Raw genomic sequence first — 16,755 nt, 5'->3', positions numbered from 1 at the left:
GCTGGAGCCTGGCATACTGATGCCACTTTTCAACTTTTCTGTGCTGCACCTGCACTCAAAATATGAGCATGCTTGGCTGAGCTCTTCCCAGACCTCACTTTCAGCCTGCCTGTGTATATCCTTCAAGCCGAGAACATCCATCATTCTGGAGGTGCAAAGTGCATGCAGCCACTGGTGCCGCTGCAGAGAAGCATGGAGCAGCTGGTGCCACTCGTTTTAGTAACCTGGCCCTTAAATAAAAGGAACATGTGTTATAAGATGAATGAATTCAAACAGACACAGCTGATTGGATGTAAATCCACACACAGTAAATGGCTGAATGATTTTAGCTCTTCTTGTGTTACAACCTGCAACCTGCTCAGTTATTCTTCATTAATCAAACAGCTATTGTTACCCCCTGTGCTTGTAAAGCTAACTCTGGCTGCTTTACCATCTGAACCATGCAAATATGTTATAGTTAATACAGCCAATGACAGACTGAAACCATCAATCCGACAGCTCAAAGCTCCTCCCTGGTATTAACATCTGGTCATTTACATAACTTGGCTCTTTTTGCATATTCACACACAGCTGATGGTCCCTCACTGAGCTGCTGAGCACATAAATGGTTCCATTTCCACGACATGCTTCACTGACAAACATTTCCAACCACACAGAAGCAAGATGATCTCAAAGACTCCCCTTATCTGGCTGCTGCTTTTCTGGATTCACGGTAAGAAACAGAAAGTGTTCAAAGAATTAATAAGGAATGAGACAAACCATCCAAAATGGCAGTAGTTTGCTTATTTAAAAACTAGTTCGTGGGATATTTTCTAGTTCACTTCTACTGTTCGCTTTACAAATGTTTCAGTGTAAAGCTTTTTAAGGTCATTGTCCCATTTACCCAACCCTACAAATTTTTATTTTCTTTCTCCAGGTTCCATTGGACAGACTGTGATGACTCAGACTCCAGAATCTCTCTCAGTGTCTGTGGGAGAGACCGTCACTATCAAATGCAAAGCCAGCACAAGCATTAGCAGCTACATCGCTTGGTATCAACAGAAACCTGGACAGGCTCCCAAGCTTCTTATCTATTATGCCAGCAGCCGTTCCACAGGCATCCCAGACCGGTTCAGTGGCAGCGGTCAGGCACTGACTATACATTCACCATCCACAAGAGTTGAAGCTGATGATGCTGGAGATTATTACTGCCAGCAGCGTAACAGCTTCCCTCTCACAGTGGATACAGCCCAATACAAACCTCCCTGTCAGTGCATAGTGCTGAGCATTTCTCACAGCTGCATGTGAACAGTCAACTTCATAGATTCTATAACAAACAAGAACAGGATGTTAAGAAACACTGTCTGCCATAAACGCCCCGCAAATCCTCCACTGTCACTTCTACTGTCATAGAATCATAGAAGATTAGGGTTGGAAGAGACCTAGGAGGTCATCTAGTCCAGCCCCCTGCTCAAACAGGACCGACACCAACTTAATCATCCCAGCCAAGGCTTGTCAGCAGGTCTTAAAAGCCTCTAAGATGGAGATCACCACCTCCGAGTACCATTCCAGTGCTTCACTCTGCTAGTGAAACGTGTTCCTAATATCCAACCTAGACCTCTCCAAGTGCAACTTGAGACCATGCTCCTTGTTCTGTCATCTGCCACCAACTGAGAACAGCCAAGCTCCATCCTCTTTGGAAACCCCCTTCAAGTACAGTTGAAGGCTTCTATCAAATCCTCCCTCACTCTTCTTTTCTGCAGACTAAATAATCCCAGTTCCCTCAGCCTCTCCTCATAAGACATGTGCCCCAACCCCCTAATTATTTTCATTGCCTTCCACTGGAATCTCTCCAATTTGTCCACATCTCTTCTGTAGTGGGGGGACCAAAACTGGATGCAATACTCAAGGCCTCACCAGTGTCAAATACAGGAGAATAATCACTTCCCTCAATCTACTGGCAATGCTCCTACTAATACAGCCCAATATGACACTGGCCTTCTTGGTAACAAGGGCACACTGCTGAGTCATATCCATCTTCTCATCCACTATAATCCCCAGGTCCTTTTCTGCAGAACTGCTGCTTAGTCAGTCGATTGCCAGCCTGTAGTGGTGCATGTGATTCTTTTTTTCCTAAGTGGAGGACTCTGCACTTGTCCTTGTTGAACCAAATCGGATTTCTTTTGGCCTCCAATCCTCCAATTTGTCTAGGTCACTCTGGACCCTATCCCTACCCTCCAGCATATCTACCTCTCCCCCCATTTTAGTGTCATCTGCAAACTTGCTCAGGGTGTAATCCATCCCATAATCCAGATCATTAATAAAGATGTTGAACAAAACCAGCCCCAGAACCAACCCCTGGGGCACTCCAGCTGCAAGCCAGACATTGAGCCATTGATCACTACCCGTTGAGCCTGATGATCTAGCCAGCTTTCTACCCACCTTATAGTCCATTCATCCAGCCCATACTTCTTTAACTTGCTGGCAAGAATACTGTGGGACACCGTATCGAGAGCTTTGCTACAGTCAAGTTATATCACATCCACAGCTTTCCCCATAACCACAGAGCCAGTCATAGAAGGCAATTAGGTTGGTCAGGCATGACTTGCCCTTGGTGAAGCCATGTTGACTATTCCTGATCACCTTCCTCTCCTCCAAGTGCTCCACACAGAGAGCTCAGGGAAATCCTCATTCTAAATGACTCTGTTAAGTAAAGTTTGTTGAGACAGGCAGAGCAGTTCCTTTTAAAAGACAAACTGTAAAAGGGAGGAGTGAGAAATGCAATGCTTGTGCCGCACCTAGTGCAAAGGGGCCTTGATCCATGACTGGGGCCACAAGGCATTACAGCAATACAAATAACAATCAATAAATATGGGCCAGTTTTTTCCAAAGAGATTGTTTCCCATTTAGGCACAAAATACATGTCCCAGAGAACTCACCAAATTGGTTGTTGCGATCTGTTGAAAATCTGGCCATATGTGGCTCAATAGAAGAAGCTGGGTGGCCCATATTTAGAGGGCTAAATGGAAGCTAAGTTCTTTTGAAAATCTGCTTCATAGAGCCCGATCCTAGGCCCAGTGAAGTTAACAGGAATGTCCCCATTGAGTTCTATGAGCACTGGATTGGACCCTTTACAGGCTGGCTCATCTGCAAGCCCCAGTCTTCTAGAGTCTTGGGTTGACTCAGCAGCAAGCGGCTGATTTGTGGCTGGAGAGGCAGGTAAGAGAGGAACAGCTGGGAAAGAGTGTGAATAAAACAGCCCACAAGGAGGGAACAAGATGAATCAGCTATTACAAGGGGGCATCAAAAAGAAGCAGAGCCTTCTCGTAAATTCCCATCCTTCTTAATGCGGGGCAAATGCAAGGTCAGGCCAGGAGGAAGAAGTAAAAGACAGTGACCGCACTGGCCTTGCCACAGCTATCCCAGGGACCAGCAGGTGCCTCCTCTTACCCATTCACCTCAGATAGGTGCTTGAAAAGTTACTGAGATGTAGTCAAATATCAGGATGTGGCAACTGAATTGCAGCACAGCCCTAGTTCAGACAGAAACAGTCACAGACACATTGTCAATGAGGAAGCCACAACAGTAACATGGCCAGGTACCAATAGAATTCAGGGCAAGCTGCAAAGCTCTTTCCTTATCTTGCTTCCTCCTGTCCTTCCAGGGTTCCCGCCAGGTTCATTGTCAACAAACACATAGGCAGCAATCGTGTGATTCCCTGGGAATGAGGAATACAAACAGCATAAGGGCAGAACCAGTGGCGACTTTAAAGGCTGCAGTAGCTAACCAGACAAAATGGTCACCAGTGAAATGCCAATATTTGCTAACAGATCCCACACTCACCTCCTATTCCCAGGAACAAGGAAGGCTGTAACTACAGAATGGGGGACGGTATCCTGGAGAGCAGTGACTCTGAAACTGAATTTAATAATCTGGAAATAGCTAAAAAGGAAGTGTGAATTTCTCCCTAAAGAAACCAAATGTGCAGAGCCTAATCCCAGAGCCAATCTAAATCTTATCTGCAAACAACGTCACACACTGAAAACTTCTGAGACAATCACAAAATAAAAACAGACTTGCTGGAATCTAAAAGAGTTCAAGCGTAAAAATATTTGATGGCAAGTTAGGCACAGTCCTACCCTCAATGAAATTAATGGTAAATTTCACAGGAGCAATGGGAACAGGATCTGGCCTTCCTTGCCCAAGACGGTGCATGTCGCTAGGATGCAGATTTCTGTGCACTGCATCTTGATACATCAGAACTTCACCTGCCTGTCTGCTGGGACATTGGGCTGAGCAGCATTTCAGGAGCAAGGGATACTCTCTGCCTTCTCTTCACTGAGATTTTATATCAGTTCCTTCTTTGCTCGTTTCCTAAATGAAAAAGCCATATGGACAGAGGACCTGATTCTCCACTGCCGGCCTCTCACGTTGTCCTTTACACCTGTGCACAGTCAAAATGTTACCACTCTGAGTTGGAAGCATTTTACACTCCCTTTGCACAGGTGCAAGACACTAGGCAGAGGCACAAGGCACTGGAGAATCAGCCCACTTGACACAGGTGTAAATGAGGAGAATGTGCAGGGAATCCAAACCTGAGGCTGTCATCTTTTGGAAGGAGTAAACAGAGAAAACAAAAAACCTCCTGTATGGCAGAAAGGAAAGTACAATGCCAGGGTGTGCTCTTTAAACATATAGAATCACAGAAGATTAGGGTTGGAAGAGACCTCAGGAGGTCATCTACTCCAACCCCCTTCTCAAAACAAGATGAACCCCAACTAACCTGTAACTAATATGTTTCTATCTATCTAAGTGAGCTATTTCATACAATCATAGCTGATTAACAACCACTATAAGAAGAGAGGAAAGATTTTATGTTTGTAACTAACAATTAGCTCTGCCAACATAACTCACATCAACCAGTACCTTAGTAACCCCTGGAAATCAAAAGGAGTTTAGGAACCTAAATACCTATAAAAATTCTGTCCCGTAACCTCAAAGTATTCTTACAGTGGGCTAATGTGGAGTAAGGTGCTACAGATCATGAGTAACAGTGACAGATTTCTGCCTTGCACAGATGGTCTCTTGTATTTCAGACATATTCTTAACTCACTTTAAATATGGGACTCTTCATATTTAGTACACTATTGTAACAAACTGATGAAGCTGAATTCTCTGCACAGCCACCAGATGGTGCTACCAACATATAAAATACTACAGCTCTGTCTAAAGTACTCTCCACAAATGGAAACTTCTGCCATTCTCTCCTCTCCATGGGAAGATGTTTCTATTCAATCACCTCAAACATTCTGAGTCAGACAAATCCCTTCTCACCTCTGAGCCTGTGACAAGGGCTGTGTCTAGGTATTTTGCATAGTTCTATTCAACTGATATTTCCCCGCTCTTCAGAGCAGCTGTACATGTTTTGTTTTACTCTTTAGGTTTCATTTATCAGCATCAGTCAATTGAAGGTGATCGCAAAGGCTCTGTTCATCTGGTTGTCAGTGCTCTGGAACCAAAGACAGGGAACCCATGCTCCGTGAGAGAGGAGAAAACAGTAACAGGAAACTTGGAATATGGCCAGAGATGCTTAATACTCTTTGTCTTCGGTTTCTCCGAGAAGTTCTGAAGGTATGCCTAACAAGTGAACATATGCTAATGGGATATAGGGGTAAGAATTTAGAGAAAATTAAAAAAAGAACAAATGACAGTTAAAAATACAATTAGAAAAGTAAGATCCTGCAACGTCAATGTAGCTGATGTATAGCTGTGTTCATATTTTATTTTATGGTCAGATTCCAGTGTGGAAATTATGAGGACTCAGGCTCCAAAATCCTTGTTAATGTCTCCAGGAGACAGAGTCACCGTCAACTGCAAAGCCCAGTTCCAGTGTTAACAACTACATAGCCTCCAGGCACCAGCAGAAATCCAGAGAAGTTCCTAAGCTTCTTGTTTATGGTCCCTTCACCCATCTCTCTGGGATCCCAGACCCATTGAGTGGAACAGGGAATGAAAACCGGACTACAGTTTCACAATCAGCAGGCTTCAAGGTGAAGAGCTGGACTTTATTTCTGTCAAAACACCTATCGCTTGTCTCTCCCAGTGACACAGAGCCGTGGAAAACACTCTCTGCTCCCTGCTTGTGTTTATTTTCCCTCACTCTAGTGTAACAGATGCTCCTGTAGATAGATCACTGTAATGATGGTATTAAAAATCAAGAGGCAGTGATATACCTTACAGGCACTTCAGCTGCCCAAAATGCCTTTTCTTTATGCATTGGTTGGTGTGCAGGTAGCTGTACATCCACTGGGGGTAGAAATCCAAACCAGCCTGAGCTTTTCACTCACACTTTCCAGGCCAATAAATCTTAGCTCAAAACTCAAAGTGGCTAAACAGAATCCTGATTTTCCCTTCAAGCACCCCTGTTCCCTCCTTTCTCCATCACTATGGACAACACCCACCATCTTGCCTGTAACTCAGGCCCATAACTTGGCCATCATTGTCAACCTGCCTATCTCTCTAGTCCTCAGCCGAAGCAGGTTATGTCTGAGAAAATCTGGCAGATTCTTTCTGCTAACATCTCTAAAGAGGGCTTTTTGCATCCATCCACAGAGCCAAACCTCTCATCCAGGGTTCTCGTCATCAATCTGACCTATAACAAAGATGTAAAAAACTGGGTATGTTGAATCTTGAGTTTAAGAAGACTGATGGTGGAGGAGCTGATCACAGGCTTCAAATATATTATGGCTGTTATAAAGAGAAACAGGCATCAATTATTCTCCCACTCCACTGGAAGTAGGATGAGAAGTAAACTGACTGAATCTGCAGCAGGGGAGATTTAGGTTAGATATTAGACAGAACATTGAAACTATGAAGATAGTTAAGTAGTGGTGTATAGTCACCAAAGGAGGTTGTAGAATTCCCATCATTGTATTAACCTCCCCATGGTGAACTCAGGGAACGGTAAGACCAAGCACACCCTCTGTATGAATGCCAGCTAAGCACCATTTAACTGAGGATCTCAAAGCATTTTACAGAAGCTAATCAGTGATATTTCAGCACAGCCCAGGGTCATACTCTACCCATTTTATTACACTGGGAAGATGAGGCAGAGATTTCGTGATTCTTTTTCCACTGGAGCAGGAATGTGTATATAGGATTATATGCTGCAGCACTTGTTCACATAGATTTATAGATTCTTGGACTGGAAGGGACCTTGAGAGGTCATCGAGTCCAGTCCCTGCCCTCAAGGCAGGACAAATACTGTCTAGACCATCCCTGATAGACATTTATCTAACCTACTCTTAAAATATCTCCAGAGATGGAGATTCCCACAACCTCCCTAGGCAATTTAGTCCAGTGGTTTAACCACCCTAACCACACACTGACAGTTAGGAACTTTTCCTAATGTCCAACCTAAACTCCATTGCTGCAGTTTATAGCCATGTGCTTTCTTGTTATCTATCATATAAGAGGCTAAGGTGAACAATTTATCGTCCATCTTTATCCTATGACAAACAAGACCGCTTTTAGATACCTGAAAAAACTGCTATCATGGTCCCCTCTCAGTCGTTCTCTTTTCCAAACTAAACAAACCCAATTCCTTTCATGTCCTATCCTTCCAGTAGCGTCATGTTCTCAAGACCTTTTAATCATTTTTGTTGCTCTTACTCCTGGACCACCTCTCCCATTTCTCGGCGAACATCTTTCTTGAAAGGTGCAAGTGCCCAGTGAACTTGACACAAATACATCCTCCAGTTGAGGTCTACTAGCGCAGTAGGTAGAGCGGTAAAATGACTTCTGGGTGTCTTTGCTAAACAAACACCTGTTTAAGTGCATACCAGAGATCACGATTTGCTTTTTTTGCAACAGATCACAATTACTGTTGCACTCATATTAGCTTGTGGTCCACTATAAACCCCTAGATCCTTTCTGCCGGTACTCCTTCCTAGACAGGTCTATCTTCCCATTCTGTACATGTGAAACGTGATTATTCCTTCCTATAGTGGAAGCATTTTGCCACTTGTCTTTGTTAAACTTCACCTGTTTACCTCAGACCATTGTCCTCTCCAATTTTGTTCATGATCATTTTGAATTATGACCCTGTCCTCCAATTGAGCAGCTCCATTGCATGCGATCGCCTGCATCACCCCTTTCCAGTTTGGTATTCATCTGCAAACTTAATAAGCGCACGTTTCTATGCCAAATTATCTAAGTCATTGATAAGATATTGAACACACAGAGCCGTCCCAAAACACACCCTTGCGTAACTCCAAACGTGTTATACATACCTGTTCCGCAGCCGGATTGGTAATTTAACGCATTTTAATTAACTTCTCTGCTGCGTAGCGGAGCTGACAAATCCTTTCAGCTTTCAGGCTAGGAGTCCGCAAAGGGACGTCGGACAACCCAAGAAGCCTCCCAATCTTAGTGGACTTGCCGGCCCGAACGCCTAATTAGGGCACGCCACTGGCGAGCGCCACAAAGATCGCGACCTTAAACAACCCATTTTGCCTTGATCGATACACGCCGAAAAATTCAATTCCGAAGACTGCCCCTAGGGGCGTCGACTCAAAAAACACGATTCCTAAACACTCCTCTGGCACCAAGGTCTAGGGGTTATATGCTCCTAGGTCTGACATCTCAACTGTTACATCACAGGTCGATTACAAGACATTCTTTAACCACAACACTCCGGGCGCTTCCTACTCTCTTCCCCTTTCTTGAAATATCCACAAGACCCATGATCTCATCAATGAATAGATATCAGATTTTTTGACAATAGTTTTACAAATTCGTTGGGCGGGGTTATTTTTTCCTACTTTGTCACCTTACACCGGTTACCTCCAAGTGTTTGCAGATGGTTTCTATTAATGTACTATGCTTCCATTTTCTTGACCCTGGCATACGAAGTTAAATCTAAGCTGCCTGTAGTTTCCCTGGGGGTGTTTTTATTATCCTTTTTAAATAATTAGATGGGCAACTATGATTTGCCCCTTTTCCAGTCTTCTGGAATCTCTCCGATCTTCCATGGAATTTCGCAAAGATAGATAGCTAGAGGCCTCAGATTACCTCCTCTATTAGTTTCCTTGAGTATTCTAGGATGCATTTCATCAGGCTCTGGTGATTGCAGGATCTAACTTTTCTAAGTATTTTAATTGTTCTTTTTTATTTATCTTCTAATCTTATTTTATCTTCCCATTACCATTCACTTAGGTCAGGCATTTTTCAGAGCGGGCGGGTCGTGTAGCTGGTTTGACACACAGCAAACATATCCTGTGACATTCGTAGAGCAGGATCTGTTCTTATTTCCTTAAGCCAGAGCCCCATTGTTATGACTCTTCCCTGGATTGGTCTTCCTCTTGCTTCTAATGTACTGATAAAAATGTATTGATCATCACATTGGTTTCAATGGCAGCTGAGGGTGCTCAGTACTTCACAAGATCGACCCCACAATGACAAGCCAAAAGTCACACACAAAGCGTTTAACAAAGGCAGAAGCAGAGCCCAACACTTCTGTGCCAGACCCACCAGAGCAACCTTCTCCCTAGAGGGTGATTGACCATCACACACTGTGATGATGCAGAGAAACCGGCCCTATGTCTAGTCTATGCAGAGAGACCAGGACTCCGCACACGTGGGCTGCTTTGCATGTGAACTCCCCAGTGACGCTGCCCTGTTGCTCTGGGGGCTATAAAAGATTTTGTTCCACTCTCCACGGCTTATTGAGCAGCACCTGCCAACTCAGACGTACCAAGATGTTCTCCCAGACTCAGCTGCTCTGGCTACTGGCGCTGTGGATTCCGGGTAAGAATCAGAACCGGATGACACTGGCTTAAAGGACAGTGATCCACTGATATTTTAAAAATTCAAAACACTCTAGCTAGATTCTCAAATAAATAATTCATCACAGTTATGGCTTGAACATAATGATGGTGAATATCTTGTATTATACGATGCATTTGATACCATTGTCTAAGGATGCAAATGTCAATCACTTATTATTATTTATTCTTGCTCATTATCAATGACCTTTTCTCTGTGCTTATTTATATTTCATATTTAATGCAGATGCCTATGGACAGGTAACTATGACTCAGTCTCCAGAATCCCTCTCAGTGTTTCCGGGAGAAAAAGTCACCATCAGATGTACAGCCAGTTCCAGCCTTCGCAGCTACTATGTATCCTGGTACCAACAGAAACCCGGACAAGCTCCTAAGCTTCTTATCTATGATGATACTGATCATGCCTCTGGGGTCCCAGCCCGGTTCAGTGGCAGTCGGTCTGGCACCGTTTACACTCTCTCAATCAGCAGTGCTGAAGCCGATGATGCAGCAGATTACTATTGTCTGCAGACTCAGCACTCACCTCTCACAGTGATACAGACCAATACAAAAACCTCCCCGCTCTGCGGCAGTGTGAGTACTGCTTCCTGTGAAGATCATCACCGTGTTAGTGTAGCTGCTACACCCGGAATTAGGGGGCAGTGTTATATGTTAGTGTCTGGGGCCCTCACTGCAATGGCCGTCTCCTTGCCTCCCCTTTGCTCCCCACCACCAACACACAATTAACCAAACATTAACCCAGGTCCCTCCATTTTAATGGGGAAACAGAAAGTGCCCAATGGCCTGGAACAAAACCCCCTCCCCTCCTCCAGTTCAGACTGTGCCAACGGGATCAGGGTTCTGTTTGGGTCGGTGTTACCAACTCATAGATAGTGACAGATGCAAAATCTCAGCCATTTGGGTCACACTGATTTATGGCCATGAGGTTCCCAGCATAACACAGGACATCAGAGACCAGTTACACTCCCAATGTTCTATGGCCAAGCAGGGCCACTCCTGCCAGGTACCGAGACGATCCTGTGAGGCAGGGAGTGACTGCAGTTCCCTTTGGAGACAAAGAGAGTCGAGAGCTCTCAGCACCTCTCAAGACCTGTCTGGCACCTTGTGGGAAGAGGTCCTAAGAAAGAAAGGGAAGGCCTGTGTGGGGGAAGGGGAACCGGAATTCGAATAGTGTATTGAATGTAATATAGGGTGAATGGGCTGGTTACAGAGTTATGTGATATGTGGGGGAAGTGGAAGACATGAGAGACAAGCGAAGGAGAGAGACGGAAGGTGAGTGGAGACAAGCGGAAGGAGAGAGACTGGAAGGGGATCCATGAGAGAAACATAGGAAGAAATTCTGACATATAGAAATAGGGAATGAATAAAAATACATGTTATCTAAATGACAGGGTCAGTAAAGGGTTCCTTCCACTTTAGTATTTCTCTAGCTGATTCTTGTATCCGCTGTTTTCCATCTCCTCACAACACACTCACTGTGGGGGAAATCTGGCTCCTCACTGAAGTCAGAGTCAAAATCTAATTGGCTTCAAAAAAGGGGGCCAGGGCCAACTTCTGTTCTCTTCTGTAGTCAGCCTGTAAATTTTGTGTGCATATCACTTTGGCTTCTTTGCATCTGAGCGTGCAGAAGGAAGGGTAGGGGGCAAATTGGAAAGTCAGAAACTGGAGGAGCTTCATGGAAGTAAAATGGAGAAGAAAATAACAAAACACCAGACATGAGAAAAGTCACTGGAGACACTTTCTTTCTACTGTTATTTTGGTATTCTGATCTAATAGGTGTTTCCCAATAGATTTTACGCTAAGGAGCATTCTGAACAGAGCAGCTATACAAGAAATCAATGTCAGATTCATTTTTGCTGCATCTAATGAAGAACATGGATGCAAAGGGTTGTAAAAATAACCATTCATTATTATTTTATGTCGAGAAACAAAATGAAGCATTTAAATATATTGAACATTTTTCAAGAATTCAAACAAATGAAAGTATAAACCTCCAGTGCCACAAAAGGGGGAAATGCAACTCCGAAAAACCTTTCAATCAGCATATTTTCTGTTTACTAAATAAAAACTATTTCACTAAGTCGGTGAAACTTCAGAAAAGAGACAATGAGGTGGATGTTTGTTCCACTAACAATCTGTGCTTAGTCATTTCCTTTTGTGACAATAAAATGTCCTTGCAAGTCGTTAGATGTGTGTATCCTCACATCAAAAGAGGGAAATAAGGAAAATAATTAACTGAACTGAATATCCCCCTATGACCAGCAGGTGGCATCACACAAATGTGTCACATCTGCAGCAGAGACTGGAACATGTGAAATTCCAAACACAGAAAGCCGTGTAGACAGGAGTGGCTCCAGGCCCCAGGACGCCAAGCGTGTGCCTGGGGCAGCAAGCCACAGGGGGCGCTCTGCCGGTCGCCGTGAGGGTGGCAGGCAGGCTGCCTTCGGCGGCTTGCCTGCGGAGGGTCCGCTGGTCTCGCGGCTTCAGACCTCCCGCAGGCACACTGAAGCCGCGGGACCAGCAGACCCTCCGTAGGCAAGCCACCGAAGGCAGCCTGCCTGCCATGCTTGGGGCGGCAAAATCCTAGAGCCACCCCTGCTTGTAGCGTTACTGTTGGAGGTGCTTGGCACTTCGCTGAACAAATGCAGACAGGAGCCCTGCTCTGAAGAGCTGACACTCCCTGTCCCTGATCCTGTTAACACTTCTATTCAACACTAATTTATCATTAGTGCCCACCACAAACATTCAGAAGTCATGAAGTGAGCTTAAAAATCACAAGATTTAAAAAATACCATTTGATTTCTTTCATTTCTCTTCTGATTTGAGGTATTCTGCGGGTGTTTGAGTCACGCTTTGCTCTGCATCCAGTTGGGCTAGAAACTGAACTCTTTTTTTTGTTTTGTTTTCTTCTTTAAGCTGGGCCTCTCACTTAATCAGTTGCCTCCAGGACTTTGGGGAGGCTGTAAGTAGATCATGACATGTCATGAGCCTCAGGATTCAAATGCTAGAGTTAGCGATGCTCTGTTATACATATGTGTTATCCCACTGAGTCCATCATGCACCCTACACCAGGAATTCAATGGGTCTACCCATGTACACGTGCACACACACTTACATGATCAGGATTTGAAACACAAGAACAACAAGAGGAGATGAAAGGGACAGGATGACAGGAAGGATTAAATGCTAATTTAGGAGGCTAATGCAAGTGACAAATGGCTTCTGGTTTCTTTCTTGGTTGGTATCTGATCTATGAGTATAGGTTAAAAACTGGGCTTGTGTAGTCTTCAGATAAGACAACTAAGGTGGGACACGACAACAGTCTCCATGTTAAGGACTGTCATTAAGAGAACAGTGATCAACTGTTCTCCGTGTCCTCTGAAGGTAGGACAAGGAGTAACTCAGGACCGGCGCCAGGGTTTCTCGTGCCCTAGGCGCACGGCCATTTCGTCTCCCCCTGCGCTGGTCCCACGGCTCTGGTACAGCTGCCGCAGGCATGCCTGCGGAGGGTCCGTTGGTCCGTGGCTCCGGTGGAGCTGCCACAGGCATGCCTGCGGGCAGTCAACTGGAGCCGCGTGAGCAGCTGACCATCCGCAGCCACGACTGCAGCAGCTCCACCGGAGCTGCAGACCAACGGACCCTCCACAGGCATGCCTGCGGCAGGTCAACCGGAGCTGCCTGCCCCCGCTCCCCCGGCAAAATGCCTCCCCCCCAAATAATCCTGGCGACCTAGGCGATTGCGTAGGCTGCCTAAATGCTAGCGCCGGCCCTGGAGTAACTAGATTTAAGGGAGATTTAAGGTTAGATGGTAGGAAAAAACTTTCCAACTATAAGGATAGTTAAAAACACAAATACATTCCCAAGGGAGGCTGTGGAAGTCACATCGCTGGAGGTTTGTACAAACAGGTTAGACAAACATCTGTCAGGATGGTCTAGTTATGCTTTGCCTGCCTCAGCCCTGGGTGGTGGGGGAGGGGAAGACGGCTGCCCTAGATAACCTATCAACATCCCTTTCAGCCCTACATTTCTATGATTCATTGGCCTTGATAAATGCTATCTTTCCTGCTCATATCCATTCAGAATGCTGCTGCAAAGATCACTTGCCTAACCTAAGTCACCCCCTCTTTGCCTCTCTCCACTAACTCCCCGTTCTCTAGCTCATCAAAATAAGCTCCTTGTCTTCACTCTGAAGGCCCTTCTTTCCTTGTCTCCAGGCTACTTATCATTTCTCACTCACTATTGGAGCATCAGTTCCTATCTCCCATCAGCCCATGCTGCCTCCCTCCATCACCCACCTGTTTAATTTGCAAACAAGGATCTTCACGTTTTATTCCATGCTGCCCCTCACATGTAGAAGGAACTTCCCATAAACATCTGCAAAACTATCGCATTTTTCTCCTTCAAATCCCCCCTGAAATGTCTTCTTTGTCATGAGACCTACAGACAACAGTCAGGTTTCTGTTGCGCTGAGACCACTGCCTGTCATGCTGACCAGTATTGTCTCATCATATCCTTGTAGACCCTGTCTGCCTGGAGCCATATGTTGTCTTTTTTCTTATTCTTAGATTGTCAACTCCTTGGGACAAAGGCCATCGATTTTGTACTGTGTTTGTACAGCACTACCACAATGAGGTCCCAGTGCATGGTCCCAATGGGCTCCTAGATGTGATGGTAACACAAATAAATAAGAAGACTATAATGAATAAGTCCGAGCTAGAGAACTGAGCTTGAGTTACTGCCCCGACGGTCTAAATTCACTGTCTGCCAGGACTCAGGCATAGTAAGCGGAGTGGTGGAATAACAGGAAACGCCCCTGGATGCTGTATTGCTGGCCCAGCCTCTCACAAATCACAAGTCAGGGACCAACATATCACAAGGTTTTCATAAATACTAAATTCTGGTTTCTTTTTACTTGCCTTCAGGATTTCCCTTTTTCAGACTTAGCTCCACAACCAACTGGGCCGGAAACTCTTTAAAAATAAAAAAAAGCCGAGTTTCTCTTGACCCCAGGAGTCAGGACTTAAAAAAAACACTCCAAAACCTTAGTATCACAAGACTTGCCCACCTTACTGTCTTTTATAAAAGGCCGACATCACCATTAACTACCCTATAGTGGATAGGGAGGGGTTATGCCCATGAATACCCTCTGCACTGATCCAGCACCATTTACCTGAGGATCTCCAAGCACTTTACAAACACTAATCAGTGATATCCCAGCACCACTCAGTGGCACATCGTATAGGCATCACCTTCCCCATATTGCAAACAGGGAAGATGAGGTGCAGAGAGATTTAAGGACCTATTCCATTGCCACTGAAATTAATGAGAGTTTTGCCTTTGACATCAGTGGGGGCAGAATTGGGTGTATAGGGTCATATCCTGCTGTCCTTGTTCGTTTAGGTTTCCCCATCGATTTCAGTGGGAGTTGAGAGTGCCCAGAACATCACAAGATCCAGCCCACAATGATAAGCCACAGGTCACAGATTGGCAGAGGCAGACCCAGACCCCAGGTTTCCTGTCCCTGACCCACAAGAGCATCCTTTCCTCCTAGAGGGTGAGCCATCTCACACACTGCGATGATGCACAGAAACCAGCTCTATGTCTAGTCAGAGCAGGGGGGGCCAGGATCCTGCATACATAACCTGCTTTGCATATGAACTCCCCAGTGATGCTTCGCTGGTGCTCTGAAGGGCTATAAAAGATTGTGTTCCACTCTCCACAGCTTATTGAGCAGCACCTGCCAGATCAGACGGACCAAGATGTTCTTCCAGACTCAGCTGCTCTGGCTACTGGCGCTGTGGATTCCGGGTAAGAATCAGAACCGGACGACACTGGCTTAAAAGACAATGATCCACTGATATTGTAAAAATTCAAAACATTGTAGCTAGATTGGCTATTAAATATGTAATTCATCACAAATATGGCTTGAACACAATTGTGAACATCTTGTATTATGTGATTCATTTCATACCATGGTTGAAAGTTGCAAATATCACTTATCTATTGCTGCTCAGTATCAATGACCTTTTCTCTGTATTTATTTACATTTCATATTTAATGCAGACTCTTATGGGCAGGTCACAATGACTCAGTCTCCAGAATCCCTCTCAATGTCTCCAGGAGAAAAAGTCACCATCAGATGTACAGCCAGTTCTAGCATCAGTAGCAGCTATGTATCCTGGTACCAACAGAAACCTGGACAAGCTCCTAAGCTTCTTATCTATTGGGGCTCTACACTTGCCTCTGGTGTCCCAGCCCGGTTCAGTGGCAGTGGGTCTGGCACCGATTACACTCTCTCAATCAGCAGCGTTGAAGCCAATGATGCAGCAGATTACTATTGTCTGCAGACTGATAGCTCACCTCCCACAGTGATACAGACCAATACAAAAACCTCCCTGGTCTTTGTGTCTGCGAATGCAGATCTCTGTGAAGACAATCACACCGTCAGTGTAACTGCTGCCCTTCCACACCTGCAGTTCAGACTGTGCCCACAGGGTCAGGATGCTGTTTGTCTGGGTGTTACCAGCTCAGCAATAGTAATAGATACAAAACCTCAGCCATGCGGGTGATGTTTATTTATGCCCGTGACCAAGGACTCCAGAGACAGGCTGCGTTCCCAATATTCTCTGGTCAAGAAGGGACATTCCTGCAAAGGGCTGAGGGGCTCCTGTGAGGCTCCAAGTGACATCAGGGCCCAATGGAATCAGAGAGCTGAGGGCTGTCTGCACCTCTCAGGAACTGCCTGCGAGCTTGGAGAGTGGGTGTGGGAGGGAAGAAGAGATTGAGACAGAGAGAGACACACACAAAAACTGAGGTCTGTATAGAAGGCTGTGTGGGTAGAAAGGGGATTGGATTGTTGGCAGTGTGCACGGGATGGATAAGAGGTGCTTGGGCTGGGCACAGGGCTCTGTGACAGTGGAAAAGACGACAC

This window comes from Chelonoidis abingdonii, chromosome 5, assembly GCF_003597395.2.
Source record: "Chelonoidis abingdonii isolate Lonesome George chromosome 5, CheloAbing_2.0, whole genome shotgun sequence".
NCBI classification, from domain to species: Eukaryota; Metazoa; Chordata; order Testudines; family Testudinidae; genus Chelonoidis; species Chelonoidis abingdonii.
This window is presented reverse-complemented; position numbering follows the sequence as displayed.